Raw genomic sequence first — 23472 nt, forward strand, 5'->3', positions numbered from 1 at the left:
ATATTGGTAATGGTAAGAAAGAATTCAAAACAAGGGAATAGTCAACTTTTTAGAAGCCAAAATATATGTACCACACAAATATTCCTAGTATATATATTTTCCAAGAAAATAAAGATGTCAAAGTGTGTACACAGGAATATTTATTTACTTACCTCGCTTCAAGGAAGCGGAAATAATTCCTAAACTTTTGATCAGATAACACAAAACAATAACAATAATTTAGATAGATTTTTGTTTATTTTGTCGAATATAATAATTGTCAATGCCAGCCACGACGACGACGCATTCAAATATACACAAAGATACTTTTTTTCAAATATCATTCATTTTCAAATGTATATCCTTTTTCTTCGTCTATCTCCTTCTCTTGCTCTCTCTGGAGGGAAATAATTTGTTTTATATCTTTTTGTACGAATATATATTGAGATACATGTTCATAGAAATAGGAGACAAGAAATTCAATTTGATTGTATTATCGATTTGAAATTAAATTTAAAGTTTATTGTTATGGCTGACACGATGGTGGTGGTGTGCTGCTGCTGGTACTGCTGGTGCTGGTACTATAGTGATGATGATGATTGTGTTTTGTGTTGGGCGCCATTTGTGATATACACGCGCTCTACAACTCTACGTGCCAGAAGTGTTTCATGGTTTGCTGTCATAACAACTGTAGCAGGATGCATATTGCTTTAAATTGTCATTTTCATTACGTGCGGCCTAGTTTTATGTGCCTACTGACTGTTTCTCTCTGTCTCTTTGCCGCTTTACCCATCTAGCTTAAGCTTCACTCTCACGAGTGTTCATACTCTTGAATTCAGATCTCAACAGTGCCTTTGGCTAAGGAGCAAGGTGAAGGTTATTTTTTGGTCCCAGCACCACTGTGGCACTATAGCAATCGAAATAATATCTTTAAAAAAGACACAAAACAAGGACGATTTTAACAAAATAAAAAAAATGACAGTGAAACACATTTAGTATAACGACTGTAGTGAAAAAACGGATTTAATAAAAAAAGGAAGAAACTTGGTGAGCAGAGGGAATTATATAAAAAATAAAATAAAAACAGATACAATGCATTACGATTGCTTAACGTTGATTGTTTTGACGCAGTGACCTCCAACTTAACAAAAACAAACTAAAATGGAACTAAAATTATTGTTCTTCAAATTTATTGTTATGATGTTGTCATTCGAGATGCATCCATTTTATATTTCATACTTGAAACTTTATTGCTTTGGGAGCTTTTTATTTTTTATTTTAATCTGGAAAGCAGTATAAAAGATTTTATGTAATACAATCTGAGATGGTGTTGGATCTCAACGAATTTTTAATGTTCTCATAATATGTTAAATTAAATTTTTAGTTTAATTGCTTAACCGCAGAGTAATGGTGGAACTTGTCTTCCTTTTTAGTATAGCTCTTAGAATTTTGACTTTCATTGTTCTATAAACATTTACTAGAGTTCCTTACTGCGTATGGATAGAAGTCTTCATATAAAGTTATGGTATTCATTTTAAAATAGAAATATTTCTTTTTTAATTGACAGTAATTCTTAGACTATAAGATAGTAAAAGATAAGAAGACTTGGTTGATAAAATTACTTTAAATTAATTTAAATGAGTACTTTTAACTTTTAAAATAGTACTTAATAATTTAAGACGTTTCTAACTGAAATAATATTTAGTCATTTTAATGTTAAGGCTTTTATTATACGCAACTTGTTGCGTTACCATTAAAATAAAACTTCGTATAATATAAGCATCAAAAATTATAAATTGTATGAGAATTGTTAAGCATTTTAATTATCCAAGATAAGTAAATTTTAATACTAGGTACAATTTATTTTATCAAGTGCGAGTCAAACATTTAAAATAAGACGTTAATAGAATTATATTAAGTTAAAGTTGTTTGAGTCCAACGTAAAATCTGTGCTGCTTTATGCCTGTGAAACGTGGAAGTGCTCTGTTGGCATCTCGAGAAGGTTGCAAATTTTTGTCAACCGCTGTCTAAGTTACAACCTGAACATCCGGTGGCCACAAACCATATCTAACGATGAACTGTGGTTTAGGACTAGGCAAACAAAAGTGGATGTTGACATCACGCAGAGAAAGTGGCACTGGATTGTCCATACATTGAGGAAGCCGGACGGCAACATAGGAAAGCAGTGCTTGCAATGGAATCCTCAAAGTAGAAGGCGGCCTGGAAGACCAAGAGAAACATGGAGATCATCTGTCATGAATTAAGCTCGGTCACAAAACTTGGAGACGTGGTCCCAGTTGAGGTATCGTGCTAGGAATGGAGATAGATGGAAGGAACTGGTTGCCACCCTATGCTCCAGGAGCAGTTAAAGTGATGCTACTAGCAGCCGGAAACGAAGAAGAAGAATTATTTTAACCAATTTCTTTTTAAATGATGAACTTGATAAGCAGCTGTTATTTGGAATGGCTAAAAAAAATGATAATGATTATACACAGTACGAGCAGTTAGGAACATAGTTTTTGAAAGGAGATACCGATGCACATTGGTTTTGAATGCCTGCACATTGTAATGAGTGGAAAATATTGAGTCTGGTAAAGCATTTCACATTCGTGTAGTTCGACTAAAAAACAAATCTCTATACTTTACTTTACGTCAGAAATTGTGCTCAAGGGTAAAGGCATTCCTAAAAGAACGGGTATTACGGTTAAATTGTTTGAGGGGAGGAATGCAACTAGCTGACAGAAATGAAACCTTTCGGCGGCGGTGCTCAAGAGATACAAAAGTTTCAGATAAACAACGGTAACCTATCAATTTTTGAGCTCATTGTGATGTTGTAGCACCTGCCCAGATATGGGAGTTGTTCTCGAGTTTCGGACGAATATAAGCTGTAAAGATTGTAGCCAGATCGGAAGAAGTAAAAATCTTCTTGCATCTTCGGAGGAAACTTTAACACTTAGCATCATTTTTGGCGATGTCAAATAGGTGATCACTCCACAACAAGTGGTTCGCAATGCACAAACCTAGGACTGAAAGCTGTTTAGTCTCCTCGATGCAAATACCACTCATGAATAGTGCCATTAAGGGAGGGTTACGCTTTTGTGACAGTAGACAGCATTGAGTTTTCGAAGCATTAAATTCTACACGGTTTATTTATTTTATTTGAATAAATCTTAAATGTATTTTGTAATGATCAAAATTCTATAAGGCTAAGAATTCTCGAATTTATGAAAGGTTTAAGTGGTTAACTGGCGCCCAATGTGGGATATTATTTAAGATTATCTTCAATCTGGAACATCATTTTTAGAAAAATTATTCGAGGTAATTTGAAATGTATATTAAAATTCTCAAATTATAATACATAAATTAAAGAACATACTAATCCAAATGTGTCTAAAAATCATACATAGAAAGCTTTATTTCTTCAGCTTTGGGAATAACTTTCTTAAATTTTTTTTTAAATACCTTTGAAGGGCATATATTTATTTGTGTATTTATTAATTTATTATAATAGCTTCAATAACGAAAAAATAAAGCAAATCAAATATTGCAAATTATTTATTGATACGCTCTCGTATCAATTTTCTTGAAATCATCATCTTCATGTTCGAGTTTTTTTTTGTGTCTTCTTGAAAATTTACATATCCCAAGGCATCAAGACACACTTGATTATAATTTTCATATCAAATTGTTTTATAATTTTAATCTCCTCAAACCACATCATAAATCGGTAGGTACATTCATCAAATGTGCGCACATATTTATATAAATCCGTCGACGTATTGGATTCATTTTTCATTTTTAATGTTTGTTTTTTTTTTTATTCATTTCATTTTTAACGTCTTAGAGCTCTTGTTCTTAACGTCTGCTTAAACTGACATTATTTTCACATTCTCAGATAATACGTCACTCTTCCATCCAACATCCACCGCCGCCGTCAAGTACCGAAAATTCAATTCACTCATCCGAAAATACCCTCAGAGAATGAAATTCTCAAGAAAAAAAAGAAGAAAATAAATGAATTTTTCAACAGACGTTACATGGGTACCCACCTACTCTCACCTACCTACCTCAAAGCCTAACAGGAGTAGCTTGCCATAGTCTTTATACCAGTTACCTATGGTGAGCTTCTGGTAGATTGATGAATAAGTTTTTATGCATACCTACAACATAATGTACATATGTTTGTTACTATTGAAAAATGAATGTCTCCAGTGTGGACCAATATGTAATGGCTATGTGAGATGGATATGGGTGCTTGTCCCAAGCTCTACATTAAGATTGGAATAATTCCATACTGAAAGGATAAAGGATCTCATACTCGTACTATAATGGACGTCGTCTTTTATGTATGTGACAAATGGATTATTGTTATTGTTGTTGTGTTATATATATAGTTCTATATAAAGGCCTGTTTTTGATCCACCTCCCTCCCCATATGAAGATAATCTTAAATATTGCAGACGTGAATGACACCTCTGGCATAAATGCAAATTGAAAACAATCGTCAGAACCCAAAAACAAGGAATAAAGAGAAAGCATTTTTTACCTTTAACGAGTTTTTGATTGTTTTGGCAACACAAGGAGGATTCGCATCAGGAGCAAAAGGATAAATAGGTAAGGTATCAAAAAACAATGCACATTTAAAATTTTTCAAAAACAAGAACAAGAAGAAGAAAAATTCTCTATTTTTGTGTTCTTATTTGTTGTTTTTGTTAAGAGTTGTCCTTGGGGATGCGACAAGAATGACAACAGCTTGAAACATATTCACACACACATCTGCATCACACATACTAGATAATTGATTTCCATTCAAAGAGAATAAGAATGAGATTTTGTTTCAAACATAGAACAAAACAAAAACATACAAAAACTTTCGATGATACGTGCTTTAGAGAAAAGTAATGGTCTTTTCTTAATACAGGTATATGACAATAAATTCAAGTCCTTGGCACATTTCTTGCCTATACTCGTACCTATACTCAGTACGATGTAAGAATGTCTTGAATCTGAGATGGTTTTTTATTAATTTTTTAAAACGAAAAAATATAAGATCCGTAGTAACATAATTTCATAAAACTTAAGTGGTTGAATTAAATTAAAATAAATAACTTAATTTTAGAAAACTTTAGTGGTAAAAAAATTGTTTAAAGAAATATACTAAAATATTTAAAAAATTTAAACAACTAAATATCGAGATATTTGCCAAATTTGAAACTTTTTGTTTAATAAAGATAATTTAAAATTATTAAAACAGTGACAGTTCATGAAAAAAAGTCTGAAGAATAAATCTTTGAATTAAAAATGCAAAAATGTCAAATGTTAGGAAATGGTACCTTGAAAATGTGTTCAAAATTATCAAATTTATATTTTTGACTTAGTAAAGTATGTACATTTTATGAAAACACTTAAAATTAAGAGCCAGAGTTTTTCCTAAAATGAAAAGAAGTTTCATTTAAATATTAAAACACCGAATATTTTGGATACAAACAAAATAACGCGTATGCGCCATAGTGCCTTAAAAATGAAACTGTTTTTGTATAACTAATTGTAAGGTTGGGTACCTATGGGGTTCCACCATAAAATACTTTATAAGCTATATGTAGATTATTGTTAGTAACATTAAAGTTTTGTTAAGCTAAACAAATATGCAAAAGGTCTGAAAGTTTGAACAAACTTAAGCACTTATCCCTAAAATCAGGCTTCATTAATTTTTATATTTAAAAGTCAGATACAATCTCCGTTTTATTCTTCATCATAACTTATACAATGTTTTTTCAAAATACATAAAACTATTTCTTTAATAAGTAATGAACGAATGAATAATGAACAAAAAGGAAATATACACGTATTTGTCAATGATCCTTAAAAATGATGATATTTTTAAAAACAAAAAAGCTGATCTTGAACCATATACAGGATGCTGGAAAAGGTCTTAAAATAGACGTAGACTAAGTGTGAGTAAGTTGGAAAGGTATCATTTGATCCACAATATAGCAGTCGAATGTCCTTCACCGTGTGTTCGCGTACGACTCATTTGTCAAAAACAAAGAAGTTAAAGTGGAGCATGCATTCAGAATTAATTTTATTATTGACCATTGGATAAGATGCTATTTATGAGGGGTGAAGAGCATTTTCACTTTGACGGTTTTGTATATGAGAAAAATGTCCATTATTATGGCGCAGAAAACCCTCAAAGCCTCCACAGCCCTAAAGTGTCTGTTTGGTGTGCAGTTTCAAAAAAATCAACCATTGGTCCTTACTTTTTTTAGGAACAAGAAATCACGGTGACTGTCAATAGCGGCCTTTACATGCTAAATAACTTTTTAAAACCATATTTGCGTAGAAGAAGGCGAATTATCAAATATCAGATGATGCACCTCCTCAAACAGCGATCCCCAGAATGAACGGCGTACGAGAGATGTTTCCCGGTCATCTCATTCTACGTTTAGGAGGTATACATTTGAATCCTAGATCACCTGACATGACGTTTAGTGATTTTTTCATTTGGGGTTATGTGAAGTCATGTGCTTACAAATCAACAACATTTACACTAGATGAACTTTAGGATTCAATAAAGGCGAAAATTGCATTAATCGATGAAAGCTTGCTTTGACGTTTTTAATAAAATTTGACTTGACTTCACTTGACTTTATTCGTGTTAGATTAAGATGAATGTCATGTGCTCGATGTTCTTTCCAAAACTTAAAATGTACCTCTAAGACATTATGAGTTATATGTGTTTGTTTTTGTACCTATTCTCGTGAACCACCCTGACCATATTTTCATCAAATATTTGTTTAAATGCTTTTCATGCTTGTTTTTATATCTTAAGATCTCATTTAAAAGATATCAACAAAAATCTGTTGCGACACTATTGAGGTTTTTTTTTTAAACGCGTTCGGATTTTTTAAAAGTTTCTCCAAATTATCGTCACTCTTATCAATTGTTCTTCTTGTTTTAGTATGCAGACTTCAAAAGCAAACATTTTAAACTAGTTTAACTTTTTTTTCCAAATAGCAAAAGAAGATTGGTTGCCAAATATTTCATATTCACAACCACGCCTTAGGTGTATTTCCTATTCCTGTGCTGCTGCAGTGTCTGAAATAAAGTAATCATTGGACGAGTTCCAATAAAAACAATTTTATTTGGCATTGAATCCGCTTGTTATTACAAGTCTTTCACTTTGTTAAAAACATCCCTCACTTGACTCAAAGTTTTAGCTTTTTTCTCAAAAAAAAAAATGAAAGAAACAAGTGTCCTTCCAAAATAAAACGATGTAATTTATTTTATGTCCTTTAAACAATCTAAGAAAAACACAAAAAAAGACAATAACACAAAACGCCTAAATTGACACAACAAATCCGACAAACTATATAAATTTTCTCAAAAACGAAAAAATATCTTTGCACATCATCTTCTGTGTCGTTGTCATCAAAATCAATGTCTAAAACTGTACTTATCGGCCATCTTCTGTGCCCCATCGTCCATCTATTTCGTTTCATTTGTTTTCTTTTTTTTTCTTATATTATTATTTATTCCATTCCAATACAAATGCTGATGCTCAAGCAAATAACAGAAAATACGAATGTATTCGAAAGAAAACGAGGAAATGGATAAAATCAATTCAGGACATTCACTATAAAGGATAGGAATAGGAGCCGAGCTGTGGCTAAGACATTTGTCGAGGACGAGGGAAATACAAAATTTTGCACATATCCTTATCAGTCAGTGAAAATCACAAACACGTTCGTTTATCACAACTGTCACTCACACAACTACTACTACGTATATTGGTAGTGCCACATTGCTACGGAATGACAAGGATTTTTCCTTTTGATATTTGTTTTTCTTTTTTAGTTTCTGAGAAGAAAAATTTATTTTATTTATTTTCTTCTTATGGTAAAAGAGAGAAAAGTGGGTTGAAATTCTGAGCACACACACAATCCAATGATTGAGCTTAGCTCAAACAAAAATCCTGCCTGATTCATTTTTGTCTTCTTCTTATTCGTTTCAGGCTCCGGTTCTGGCTCGTTGATGTTTTTTTTTTTTATTTTTTATTTTTGTACGTATTTGCTTTTGAAAAGGAAGAAAAATAAAGAATAACACTCCAACAAGGATTTGTGTCCACTTCTTTAAGAGAGGAAGAAAGAAGGGGGTTTTGTGGCAAAGAGGGAGGATTGCTAATATAATTTTCTTAGTTTGTTTCTATTTGTTTATTTATTTTAAGTTTTTTGTGTTGTTTGTGTGTGTGTGCGTTGCTGTTGTGTCTTGAATCTTGAAGAGTGGAGTTGAGTTTATTTGTTGAGGAAACATCTTTTTTGAACTGCGATGCTGGATGATGATGATGATGATGATGTTGTGGACTTGGCTGGGTTAATGGCCTTTGTCTTCCCTCTTGGGTGAATTATTATTATAACTTTTAAAGGAAGTAAAAAAGTTTGTTTTGTCAAACTGTTTAATCTTTTTAAAAAAGATTGAAATAAAGCGTTTTTTTTTCATTACAGAAAGAATGTTGTTCATTTTGAATTTCGCTTGAGATAGTAAAACCAAGATTAAGGAAATGAAGTAGAGTATATAGTCGCTCGAGCCATGAGTCTTGATTTTGATTTGTGAATTGAAAGTGATTTTTTTTTAAATGGTCTTTAAGTTGTTTGGAAGAAAATGGGAAAAGAGCGTTTTGTAAAAAAATACTTACTAGTTTATGTTAAACATTTAAGAGCGTTGTTAAAAATTCTTTGACGTTTGGCAAAATGGACTAAAGTCGTCATACAGACTAAATTAACGTAAGACATAAATATAAAAACAAATATGAATTATATATGTATTATTGTATAAGAACCAAATTAATTCGATATCAAGCAGTTTGTCTAGACTCAAGTCGTTAGTATTAAACAAAATAGAAAGAAAAGGCCTTTTCCACCAAATCACAAACCTGAAATGCAATTTTCGACTTAAGACCCTTTAACCACACACAGCAAAGTTAAATACTAAATAAGTATATTAATACCTCGCAACGCATTGGATAAGATTTTAGGATGGCTTGAAAACAGTCTTTATGTGTATTTATAAAATGTTCAACATTTTTATACAAATTTAAAATGGTTTTATAATAAATCGTTGTACCCGTGGCATGATGGTTAGTGAGATGGATTGTCATGCGAGAGGTCTTGGGTTCGATCCCTGCCTATGTCACCTTAAGTTTTTTCACGGGTACTGCCTCTTGCGAGTAATTGACAAATTCTCCAAGCGTAATTCTTGTCATGAAAAGTGCTTTCTCAAATTTGCCGTTCGGATTCGGCTTAAAACTGTAGGTCCCTTCCATCCCTGATAACAGTACTCGCACACAGGAATGGTTGAGAGTTGTCAGTCACTAGGCCCTAGTTCTCAAACGGACTGTTGTGCCACCTATTATTTTATTTTTAAATTAAATCTTTTTTAATAAGCTAAAAATAAGTTTTCTAATTAAAAAGAAAAAAAACTTACATACTCGAATATAATCCTTAACATTTTACTTCAAGCTTAAATTTCAAAAAATCCATACGAATTCTGGGTTACCCAGATTAAGATTTATTGGCGATTGTTTTTTTCTTTTACGAACTGTTACTGTTTTAACGTATTCAGGTTCATCTTTGTTAAATAAACGCAAGTCAGAAAAAATATTTAATAATATTTTAAAATATTTATGAAGTTTTTTAGCATGGAAAAAAATCTAGCTTATATACAAATAAGTTATAGAAATATTTTGCACTATTGTTATTTTAATAGCAAATTTATAAGATTCAAGACCTAGGAATAAAGGTTTTCAAAGTTTGCACAGTAAAGTGATATGTTTTTATGATTACACCTTGCTCCACGAAAACAAAAAACATTAAAAGAAAAACTTTGCCCAGAAATCGAGAAACACAATCATTTTAAACACAAATGAAATGTTTTTTTTTTTTATTTTTAATATTAAACATTCCAATATTCGGTTTTTACTCTTTAACCGAATTAGTTTTAATAATTCATTCAAATATCAGACGAGTATGAGATTGCCACAATGGTACAGATCTACGAAGACAAATTATAATTTCTTCTTTCAATAAATTTGATGTGATAAATTAATTCATAGCAAAAAGGAGAAAATCTATTTTCTTAATGGATTTTATGATTCAATCAATTTCCTTTTTTTATATAAAAAAATGTTTGTTATGACATTGTTATGAATTTTTTGTTGTCATTTTTGGTGATTGAGTCAAAATCCTTCTGACTTAGTTATTTGTATTTGAGTACATTGGCCTACGTAATAAAAATGTATTAGAATTGGTTTCCTTGATATCTGAGGACACAATTCAATAGAAAGTAATATTATTAGTGAAAAGTTTGCCTTAAAAGCAGTTAATCCTGCAATAACAGTACGAATTTAACAGCTGGAATTTAAACAAAACAAAATTTTGTTATTATTTTTGTTAAGCACACAGAATTACTTATTTGTTAATTCGTTATGATATTTGCTTACTTCCCTAAAAATGTATAGTAAGTTATAATTTTCTTGATTTTTTGTAAAATGATAAAATATATTTACTTCTTTATTTAAACTCTACACCAATTGACACAATTTATTCGAACACTATAGAATTTTCTATCAAAATAAATAAGTATACGCCTCAGTTACCTACGAAAAATCAGAATTAATTTAAATAGAAGTAATTCGATTTTTCGTTTCAATATATACAAATTTTAAAGTTTTTGAAAGTGTTGATTCAAGATTCTAACCATTAGACATAACTAAAAAGATCTATTTGAAAAAGGTAATAACATAATGTAAATACATATACAAAAAGAAATAGCGCTGAACAATTATTAGTGAAATAAACAAAGTTTTGGATTCATTTGATTTAACGTTTCGAAGAGTTGTTAAAAGCTCAATTATTGCGTTAATTTCAACGTTATATTTAATTGAAATATATTTAATACCATATCCATAAACAGAATACCAATATTGAAATTTGAGTTTGAGGTAGGTTCTTCATTCTGAACCCTCAACCTTTCATTATTTTAAAGTTTTTTTGAGATAATAAAAACATATTTTAATATATAATTTTTTTCATTTACAACATTCTTAGTATTTCTTTTCTTTTAAGTCAACATATAGGTTGCTTATTTTTCTAAATTTTAATGTTTGCTACTCAGTTTTCAAAACAACTAAAATAAAATACAAACAAATAGAACAAAATATAATAACATAACACAGAACAAAAAAGTTAATATCTTCTTGAAATGTTGTCTGCTTTTTCGTAATAATTCATAATACGGTGAAGATCCTTGGACATAACATTAACATAAATGAAATTCTGTACTACATAAAATATATAAAAATGCTAATTTATTTGAATTCCAAATCCACATTATTATGTGTACGAAATTTAAAATATTCCAAAGGTCATCAATAGCCATCAAAATTGACAAATTTTCGATATCGAAGGGTCCCACATTTAACACAACCTACACCCTATAAAGATATCACAGACACTTAAAAATATATATATTTTTGTATAAATCTCCCAACAGACACACAATACACATTCGTTAGACTTTAAAAGTTGCAGTGATATTTAAACAAACAAAAAAACACGAACATTACATTAGATATGGTGAACTGGTGGTATGTGAATTATTTTATATTTTTGTGAGTATGCAACGAGATGCGTTTTAGCTCGGGCGCCAATTTATTTATTTTTTTGTGATTTTCATTGTTTTTGGTGATATTTGAGTGAAAGTGAGAGTGAAAGTGAAATAGAACAGAGATTTCATATACATATGTGAAATCTATCAAATGCATGAAAGAAAAATGAAAACTAAACAAAAAAGTACGTATTTTGTTTTTTTTTTTGTATCAAATCTCAATTTGCTTTTAAGTATTTTTTTGAAGCATCACTATTTTTATCAGCGTAGCAGAATCTTGAAGGCAGTTTTATTCGCAGTGTTTGTGAAATAAGAAAATTACGAACGAAAAATATATATATGACAAACAAATATACAAAAAACGAATTCATATGAAAATAAACACACCTTGATTCCTAGAAATGTTTGCTTTGCAGATCGATTTTCAAGGAGATAAAAATAATGATGACGATGATGTTGATGGAAATATTTTGTATTACTTTTTTTATTGCACTGTTATCCTTTTTTAAAACTTATAATATTTTAATTTATTTTGAAACACAATCACTTGAAGTAGTATTAGAGATAAATTATTGCCAATTTTGCAACCCACAGAATTATTTGATATTTTGTTTAAGGAAAACAAAATATTTTTCAATAATTGACACAAACATCTATTTTCCGATACACACAACAAGATGATGACGTGAGGATATTTTTGTTATTTCACCCCCGAAAACGACGACACACACTGTAAATCTTAACCGAGATTTATATCATTTTCCATCCAAGTAGAAATTCAAGACACACACATCAAATCACATCGAATACCGTCTAACCGCCATTCGGAATTTTAAAACTAAAAAAACTATAAAAGAATAAAACCAAAAAAAGGACGTTAGCTCCTTTTTTTCCCTTTAGTTTTGCAAGACCAATAAAATACTAATATTTTTTTCTGGGTAAATTTTCCGAATGATACTATCGCAAACAACCACGACCGTATGACGCCCGTATACAAGTTGAACTGATGATGAAAATCAAGGGTTTATCCCTTAAAGTTAGCCGTAAAAAAGCACCGAGCATCTGGAATGTTGACTCTCTAAAACTAGGATGTGTCCTCCTGTGCGAATCTTACGGCAACAGCAATGGCAAAACTGACGCCAACAACACAACCCACCCAAAAAATCAAAAAAAAACCAAAAGACTTCAAAGAAGAGAAAATCAGAGAGTATCTACTTTTGATGCTGTGGTGAGATTCGTCTCCATATCCTTGGAATAAGCGAAAAATGATTCTATTTTCGTTATCATTCAAAGTACAATAGGATTCCTAGGTTTTTGTTTGTATGACAAGAACCAAAAACAAGAACAAAAAAAACAACAACCATGAATCCTTTTTTAAGAGTACGAACGACTCAATTCTCTTTAGAAAGGACATCCATGGGACAATTTGAGAGAGTGATGCTGGATATACGCAAAATCTGACGAAATTCACCACGCAATGCCACCTTATGCCACAGCATCAACAATGACATGTGGCGCCATCTCGTGTGATTTTCCAGTAGCTCCTTATCAGTGAATAGTTGATGAGACGCAAAAGAAAGAAAAAATTCCTACAGTATAAACAGAAAACAGAAAAATAAGGTAGACAGTCCTTCCAGGACATGCGCTTTATATGAATTATTTTGGAAGAACTTCGCTCTAAGTAAGTATGTAGTTTTTATGGATTGTGTACCATGTCCAGTTTGGTGTATTTTAACCTCAAAACAAACAGTAAAATACTTATATCAAAAAGATTGCGACAGTATGATTATTTTTGACAGCAAAAAGTTGGGTAACTTAAAAATTTCTTAGGCAGTGTATTCAAAGGACTTCGCGTACGTTTTTGAGATGTGATTTGCTGGGCAGGAAACAAAAGGGATCAGTGTTGATTTTTGTAGTTTTTTCGTTTTGTTTTTACTTTACTATGATTCAGGATATATTTGTACTCGTACATAAATAAGGAAAAGGTTCGACAAAGGATTTCCTAAAAGATTACTTTCTGACCTATGTTGTTTATGTAAGTTTCATGCAAATTGTCACACAAATACACAAAGGACTAAACAAAAAAGAGGACACTTTATCAAGATGGGATTAATAAATAAAGGGAATATGGGGTTGCGTGGGGCGTAGTGTGGTACAACAGTGGTGACAGAAGCGTCATAGGATTAAAGTAATATCCTTTTTCCTTTGTTTTGCCCCCTTTTAAGGTTAACATACATATATATGTGTCTGTGTTTGGTTGTACTACGTGTGGATATATAACGATATAAGGAATTTTCTAACAAATTGTTAAAGCGATATACATATGCATTAGATGGTTTTAATGGTTAACATTAAAGCTAGGCCTGAATCCACCCTCCTCCCCAATTGGCACTTCAGTAACTCGCTAATGAACTACAGAAGCTCTTACCGAGTTCAGTGGTTGTGCCAGAGTGCGGAGTACTTCACGTGGTTTTCGATGGAAATATATGGGGCGCGCAAAAATAAGACAACATGTTTTTGTGGTTGAGTGTGCGTCTGCTACGGACTCACTCAGTAAGGACGGGAAGCAAAGGGATGTAAAGGAATTTTAAGTTTTTTTTTTGTGTTTGGTTAGTCTGTATATTTGACATCGGGAGGAGAGTTTCTGTTCCTCATTCTATCATGCGGTGTTATTTCGCACAACCTAACGTATTTGTGTTCAAAATAACAGAAGGGGTGTTGCTAATAAGTGGGAACATACAAACATATATACATATCTACTTATACCTACAGCCTTAAAGTGAAGCTCTGATTTTGTAATAATTTAACAGGAAATGGATGCTGAAAGTAAATTGCATGCAATTCAACTCTTATTATTTGACTGAAGTGTTTTTACTCTACATATTTGTGTGTGGTGGCAAAATTGAAGTTTTTGGATGGGGATGATTTTGTATTTTATTTTTTGTAAGGGGGTGGTTTTGCTTAGTTTTTAATTTACATAATTTCGGAAATATGGTGTTAAGATGGCATAATTTGAAAACAAATTTTATGCACAGAAGGAATAGTATTATTTCGAATATTTTTTTTAATTTTTCTTTGTTTTTCTTTGCATTTAAATGTTAAAAAATTAATGGCTACAAAGTCAAAGAAAATTAATGGTAGGTGATGGCTTGATGAATATCTAAGAAATTGTGAACAAGAGTAACTTCTTCGTGTTCTACGTATACCTATGACTTTTTGAATAACTTTTGTTTAATACATTTTAAAAACCTTATTGCAAAATTTAAGAAGTTTATAACAACAAACCAAAAGAAATATATGAACAGTTTTATAAAAAAAGTTTTAATATAAAAATCAACCAATTCTGGATTGGATTTAAGATACTTTTTCATTTTCAAAACTATCTATTTGTGTAATACTAAAAAGACGAATTTTCGATAGCTTAAGTTTTAAATTCTACATAGCTTTTGAGTTATTCCAGAAAACAGCTTAACCAATTTCTCAAAAATGCATTTCTGTATAAGAATTTAAAAATGTTATTCTACTCTTTTTTTCTGTGTCATATAAGGAATGGAAAAATTAAAGTATTGCTTTAAAATAAACAAAATCACGGAACTTTAAGATTGTTTAATCGAGTTTATTTTTAAACGGTTTGATTTTTAAAATGGATCACTTTAGAAATGTACCCTTTCCCTATTTCATGTAATAATGGGATTTTGTTCAACTTATTAATATTAATTAATACCATATGAAGTTTAATCCAAATGAATTATATTTATTACTATGAATGAAATATGTATAACTTTCAAGAACAGAAAAAAAAACTGACAAAAAATGACTGTCCTAAAAAAAGACATTCTCATTAATTTAATAATGACAAAAATTCTCATTAATACAGGTATACGCATAAATTATCAGAATATTATTATGAAAAATATAGCTTCATATCCTTGTTCCGTGTCATGTCATGTTTTTTTTTTTGAACATAATTAATTTGGTGCAATTTAATATTGTATTATGTTATTCTAAGAATCAACTTGAAAAAAAATAAATAAATATTTTTTAATAAAGATAGATATTAAATAAAATTTCAATTAAGTTAAAGCTTTATTAACCACACCACAGTTCCCTGAAGCTTTTGTGGCAATCAACCGAAATTCATATTTTAATAATTAAGTATCATCATTCTGGTTAAACTTTCATGGCTACACTCAAACCTAAGAGCATATACCTACATACATTGTAATATCTATATTTTTTGTATTTAGGTACTGATACAAATATTTCAATCAAATATAAAATAAACCACAAAATTCCAATTATAATAAAATTCTCTTCAATATTAAGCCATCGCACATCATGAACTTAATAGAAACCTTGTTAAAGTTAAAGTTTTGTGATACATAAATAAAATTTAAAACTTAAAAACTAACTATTTTAAGTGACAAATTTTTGCTTAAATTAAAATGCTTTAAATACCGGGTCAAGGGGATGTTTTTGTACGAATTATAACTGTAGGTAGGTATATTTTTATCTGTCACTTCTGCAGTATTATATAGAGTAAACCGTAAAGAGTGGGAATATCCTTGAAGTTCAACCAGCAGTAAAATTTCGGTCAGTTTACGCTATAGATAGATCCGTGTACACACATACATACATACCTGCTTACGTATTTTCGACATTAAGGTCAGTCTTAATTAACCCATTGGAATAATGAAAATAAACTTTCCGCAACTGTATTTATATTGTTTTTGTTCCTTTATGCTTATTGAAGTTGGTTTAGGATGATAATAATAAAAGGGGATTGAATATGTGGTTGTTTTTGTTTTTTTTTTTTGTTTTGTTTAGGGTCTTCCAAGGTTATGGTCTTATGGTTAAACCAAGCAAGCAACCAACCAACACATTTCCGGTATTTCAATAATAATGGAGATTAATTATTATACTTACGACTTTTATAGGAAACATAGTTTCTGTTTATTATATTGGACTTACCTGAAATGAGAAAAGGAAGAAAAATAGTTAGCATTTGTAACGAAAATTGTATAAAAGTGATAAAATAGTTTTTCAAGCGGTTTTGGGTCCTAAAAGTTTGAAAGAAAAGCCCCATTTTACTTTCAAAGTAACTTAATTCTAAATAATTTCTTAATTTCATGTGGTCTTAAAAAACCTAGTTTTAATAAGTTTTTGAAAGTTTTAAAAAAAGGAATTAAGAATATCAAAACCTTTTTCAATGTTTTAGAATTGTCATGATGTAGAATATCAGAAGCTAGTTCTTACCTTAAATCTTTAACATTTTGAGGTGTATAAAATTTTACATTATTATTTAATAGATATCATACACCCTTCCTTACTTATGGTCTCTAGTCAGCTCGCCTTCTAGCTAGCTGGTCTCCAGTTTCGCACGGAAAATTGGTTGGGGTCTTTTTCTACCAGCGTGCGCCATCTTCTTCTACTGCGCCGTCTATCTATGCAGACAGGACTAAAAATCACTCGAAGAATTTATGTCTCGAAGCATCCTAAGACGCTCTAATCTTTCTTTGAAAGGGTTCAAACCTCAGCGCCATAAATGATAACTGAGACGTTGAGGGTCTTATAGATGGTGATTTCAAATGCTCCAGAAAGGACTTTTTTACTTAATTGCCTTCTAAGTCCAAAAAAGTAGCGATTTGCAAGAGTCATTCTTCGTTTGATTTCAGTGGTGGTGTCTTTGTCTGAATTTATATTGGTGTCTAGGTAGACAAAGTCCTTAACTAACTCAAAGTTATAGCTGTCCATGTCGTTGTTTTGTTCAAGACGTTGTCGTCGTTTAATGTTCTTTTTTTAAGACAGAATATACTTGGTCTTACCCTCATTGTCCACAAACCAATCTTCTAGGCTTCAATACAAACACTCCACTGAAATCAAGCTTTGATCTTCCAATTATGTAAATATCATCTAGGTATCTGAGTAATTGGATAGACCTTTGGAAGATTGTGTCTCAAGTGTTGACGGTTAAATAAATAAATCAATTAGGTGTCCATGAAGAACCAGGGCCTAATGACTTACAACCTTCCTGTATGCGAGTAATATTGTCAGAGATAGAAGGGACCTACTGTTTATATGCCGAATCCGAACGGCTATAATTTGAGAAAGCACTTTGCATGAAGAATTACTCTTGGACGATTTGTCAATTCCTCACAAGAGGCAGCACCCGTGAAAAAGTTAGGTGGCACAGGCTGGGATTGAACCCAAGACCCCTTGCAGATAGTCCAGCGCACTAACCATCACGCTACGGGTACTACTAGTGTTGACGGTTAAGTTTTGCACAATTATTTCCAGATGTCGATGTTGAAGAGGTCGCATAACAGTGCTAAGGTGAGATCTTTTCAGACCTGTGTTCACAAACGGATAAGTTTAACAGGGTTGCCAAAGCTAGACACTTCTTTGTAGAACTCTTCCCTAAAGAAGCTTAAATACTCCGTTTTAAAATCGATAAGGAGAGTGTGACGATTGGTGTCCTTACAAACTAGCGTCTGTTATTTTTAACTAATTCTGTAGGAAAATTTAAGACGCTTACCGAATGACTTAGCGTTTATTTAAAAAAAGTTGTCAACATCGATATTTTTTTTCAAGACGTTACAGTCTAAGAACAATGTGTATAAACATTGTTAAAAACGTCTTTTTTTTCCCAGTGGAGCATTTTTGAATTAAAATTTATTTAATAATATTAACATTTTTCAGCTAAAAAAAGTACATATGTTTCATTTTTTCATACACAAAAATTAGTAACTTGATTTTTTTAACTCATATTCAATTATATAAAAGACTAAAATACATTCTTGTGGCCATCAAAATTGAGACATTTAGAGATTTCACAAGATTCAAGATTCTTTAAATTGCTGGTCATTCACTTAAAAAATTTCAACCCCTTTATATAATTTAACAAATTAATTTGAAAGATTTTAATCAATTTGTTTTCTGAATCATATTATAAAACAACAAATTAATTAGTTTTCATCTGACATTCCATTTCAATAGCTTAAGGTCTTTCAGTTTAGTAAATTAAATTCAGACTTATTTGTACACAATGCACCATCCTTTATCTTCATTTACAACGTTCCTATCCTCCTCACCCCTTTACTCCGTCTGAGTCGTTACCTTGCCAAACAATTTGAATGTCTCTGCAATGTGAATTAAAGTCTCTTTAACCTTTTTAAATGTGTTTAATTTTCTGAAAATATTTTTGCAGCTTTTACTCTTTAAATTAAATTACACAACAAAAACCAAATAAAATATAAAATAACAAACAACAATTTGAAAATAAGAAAAAATAACTTTTAATCAATTTTTAATCAAAAACTCTGTGCTAGTGACATTATAATGTATTGTATGCGTCCTCAAAAGATATGTTTTTCTATTTTATTTTGAAAATACCCCTTTTTTGTGTGTCATTTAAAAATTGATTAAGTAAGAATATCTTTGGATAAATGGATAGGCCAACATCAAAAAAGAAGTATTTTCACAACAATAAACCAACAAAAATTAATTCTGTTAAGAAGAAGGACAAGTATACATAAAAATAGGAGGAACTTTAATCCAAGTCGAATTTGAAATTTATCTCAACTTTTTTTTGTTGAACTTTATTGTGAACGTTGATGTTTAAGTATTATACTAATTCTTTCAATTCACGTCAATAAACTTTTCATACATATTAAGAGATAGAAAATAAAATACATAAGTTCAAAAGTAGAAGCAGGTCGGTTGCCTCGAACTCTACTGGTTTTACTATGCCCAGGACCGTGACTATGTAGGTGAATTACTATTCTTTTTTATTTATTTAAGTTTGATTTTAATTCAATGTTATTGATTGATGACGCAAAGAATTCATTATAAAAAGCTTACGACTTCACCTGAAACATGTCGAGTATAAGTTTTACAAGTTTTTGGTGTTAAAAGTTGTACTTTTTAATATAACGCACTTTGAATTTCTAGTGTCTAAATAGTAGTCAATATTTTTACTTTGTATTGAAAATGTTCTCAAAACTTAAATAGATAAAGAAAAGTTCAAAATTATTTTGAGGACCAGCTTAGATTTGTATTTTTAAACAATGTTTTAATTCATTAACATAAAATGAAAAAAATAAATATTATTTTAAAGTTTGCAGGATTTTGCTCTCAGCCCACTGTGAATGTTTATTTTCCATTAAATCTTACCTTCTACTGTATTTTGTAACTACGAACCTGCTATATACTAGACATACATTACAAACATACATAATTCATATAAAAGAGCAACATAAGATCCAAAGAGGTCGTCCAGTGTAAAGTTTATTGTGCCTGTCTTAATTGTAAAGCCATTAGATAAAGATATATATAAAAGAAAACAGAGAGGAAGACAGAGACAGAAAGAAAATTCACATTTCACAAAAGGATAAGAAAATTATAGTCACGCTTTACAGTGTTCAGATACACAACATACACACACACACACACACAAACAGACATATACGTATAAATTCACAATGTGATTTATAAAGGCAATAAGAACTTACTATGAATCTAAAGAGGCGGAATAGAAATAGTAGCAAGGAAACATCCTTCTTCTTGTTGTATAGTTTTAGATATGTGTCTCTTCAGTGTAGAAGTAATGTAGTTATAGTGTTGTATATGTGATGTGTATTTGTCTAGATAAAAGGATACCTGGCTATTGTGTCCTTTTACAATTCTAATTAAATCGAGATTAAAGTGAATGGGAGCATTGACATAAAATTTCACTTAAAGATTCAATCAAATTAATGAATTACTTTAGTTTGAGGCAAAATACAAGGCAGTTGTTGTTTTAGTTAGATGGAGATACATGGAAACATTTTTAATGAAACTTTGGAAACATTTAAAAATTTGTCATAATTGTTCGTGAATTAGTGGAACATATTTTTGAGAGGCAAATTGACAACTTAATAAATTCATATTGTTTTCGTTTATATGCACTAAGCTTATTTTTTACCATTTATTTTGAATGGAATTTGAATCCTTAAAACCTCTGAGAGTTACAACATTTAAAAATTCAAATTTTTAAATTTTATACGTACCTATAGTTTTGACTTTTTGGCACTTTCAATATTTTTTTTCATATTACTTTAGATTAACAATACTGGAAATACAAGTCTAGAAAATCAACGGATGGTTATAGAATCTTAGACTCAGAGGTATTCAAATTGTAAATTTTCAGTGTTGCTCAAGAAATTTTGGTATGACTTTTTAAGTAAAAAACACCACTATCCCTTTGGAAAATAAGACATATTATACGAATGAGCTAGACAAGAAGAATGCTGTAAGAATTTATGCAATTTCTTCTCTAATCTTTATCAAGGATGTAAAAGTACATTTTTGTATATCAAGGACTTCAAGAGTACTTATACAATGTACCTTAAACGACTTCTTAACAAATATAACATTGAAGAAATTTATGTGAACAAATTAATTTATTACTATAAAATAAGCTCAATTGGAGTAAAATTTTTGAAATACCTAATATACTGACTTTAGGACAATAAAGAGATATCATATTTCATCATTTTACTTTTTGTATGTATAATTAAAGTTTATACATATTTATGTAAATATTAATTAAGATACTAGAATTTCCCTCAAGAAAACAAAAAGTAAATACCTGGAAAAGATGAAAACCTATCAATCAATAAATCTAATTAATGTATTTTGGCATTCTCAAATGTCAATGAAAAACGGAAAAAAGATTGTATGCGCATAACTTATTTAATCATAAATAAATATTTAACTGATAATCGAGAATATTGTCAATTTTTGAAAATGCTCAATTAAGCAACACTTAGGTTCGAGCTGTTAATCAAAAAGATGCATGCAAGGTTTTAAATAGTAAAAAATGTACTTCTTTAGAATTGTTTTGACTGTTGAGATAGTTTTTTATTGAATATATTGTTGGCTTTAAGTCGACGATAAATGGCAACATTTTTTATTTGACAAATCTAATAACAAGATTTTCCAATAGGATGTTAAAAAATGAATTATTTATAAATCATGTTTCAACATAATACAAATGCAGGTTTATAGTTTTAAAATGTTTGTTTGAATGAATAATTAACTACTATTTATTATAAGTTAATACTTTTTACGAAAGGACAAAGTATAACATAAGACAACTGTAGTTCACCAAGGCGTATGCTTACTTTTTGAGTTTTCAGAAATTGTGCCACACGACGACGTCAGTTAATAAAAATTAATATAAAAAAAAGGCTGGGATGTTTTTTTATAATAAGCGCAAACTCAAAAGGATATATTACCTTTATTATGTAGACACAGTATAAGCACTAGGAAAGGGAGAGAGGGTTTGAAAAGAGATGACGGTGCATATTCGTTTTGAATTCCTGAATATTGCAATGACTAGGAAAGACAGAGTGTGGTAAGACATTCCACATTCGCGTAGTACGGCCAAAGAACGAATCTCTGTATTTGACAGTGAAGCGGCCGAAGTTGGGCTGGAGGGTGTATTGATGAGCATTCCTAGAAGCGAGAGTATTACGGTTGAACGGCTATTTCTCTAGAGGAAAAACCATTAAAATGACGGTAAAAGAGATTGGGACAAGAAACATTTTTACGGTGTTCAAGTGACGTAAATGATCTTATGATGGTAATATCACCAATCAATCTAAATGCTCTACGTTCAATACTATCCAAGAAACTTAGAAAGTTGCAGGAGCACCAGCCCAGATATGGGAGTTATACTCAAGCTTTGGACGTATATAAGCCTTGTAGATAACAGCCAGATCAGAGGGGGAGAAAAACTTCTTGCATCGCCTTAGAAAACCCAAACATCTTGCGGCATTTTTGGCGACATCGCGTATGTGATCGTTCCACAAAAGGTGGTTGGTGGTCAAATACGAGAATATCAAGATGTTCAGTTTCCTCGATGCAAGTGCCATTTATGGATAATGGCGCGGGGGGTATATTTCGCTTTAACGATACAAGACAGCATTGCGTTTTCGAAGCATTAAATTCCACGCGGTTTCTTATTCCCCATTATACAATGCTTATTTGGTCGGAATTTAATGAGTTTATCATATTTTGTCGTTGAAGTTCCACATCCGAAGAAGAGGGGTGTGAATTTGAAATCGTCAGCGAAACAATGTATTGTATTAGATGTTGCAGACAAAAGATCATTAATAAAAATGAGAAAGAGTGTTGGAGATAAAACAGAGCCCTGGGGCACACCAGCATTTATTTTATGGTTTTCAGACTTGAATCCATCCAATACAACTTGTATTGAACGATTCGGAAGGTAATTACTAATCCAATGTAGGAGGGATTCATGAAAACCGAAAGCACGTATCTAGCACGCAATAATCTTACTTTCTCTAAAACTATGTAAAGATTTGTTCCACTGTTCGGTGAGATAACCCATGAGATCACCAGTGGACCTATTGCTACGAAAGCCATACTGTCGGTCATTAAGAAGCTTCCATTCTTCAAGATGTAAGTGCAATCGGTCGGTAATAAGACGGTGAAGAAGATTCGCCTTTTTTGGAAATAGGCTGGACAAATGCCGTTTTCCACCCGCTCGGAATGAGACCTGACGAATAGGACAGATGAAAAAGCTTACGCAGTGGTTTTACCAGTGTTGAAGATTTATGTATATTAAGATCTTTTAGGACTCTCGCTACTGTACGAGTGCGAAAGAAGATTTGCCCCATAAAATCACTAACTCGCTCAAGTACAGGCGGAGTCATAACACTCACTGGCAGCGTTGAATTGGTGGCGAACTGCCTAGCAAAGAGATTTGCTTTCTCTTAAGAGCTAACAAATGGAGTGTCATTCACAACGAGCGTAGGAACCAAG

At 31.1% G+C, this 23472-nt stretch overlaps 2 protein-coding genes across 3 annotated transcripts in view; both read right to left on the minus strand.

The window, feature by feature from the left end:
• The window catches only part of LOC129944162 (uncharacterized), a 29091-nt gene extending 16066 nt beyond the window's left edge, over positions 1-13025 (minus strand). The window contains exon 1 of the mRNA XM_056053389.1: positions 12031-13025. The gene's annotated coding sequence lies outside the window, so the exon portion shown is untranslated. The remainder of the gene's footprint in view (positions 1-12030) is intronic.
• Positions 1-23472, minus strand: part of LOC129944161 (neurobeachin) — a 684301-nt gene that overhangs the window by 258299 nt on the left and 402530 nt on the right. The gene's annotated exons all lie outside the window — the stretch shown is intronic.

Source organism: Eupeodes corollae, chromosome 2 (assembly GCF_945859685.1).
Source record: "Eupeodes corollae chromosome 2, idEupCoro1.1, whole genome shotgun sequence".
In the NCBI taxonomy this organism is placed as follows: Eukaryota; Metazoa; Arthropoda; class Insecta; order Diptera; family Syrphidae; genus Eupeodes; species Eupeodes corollae.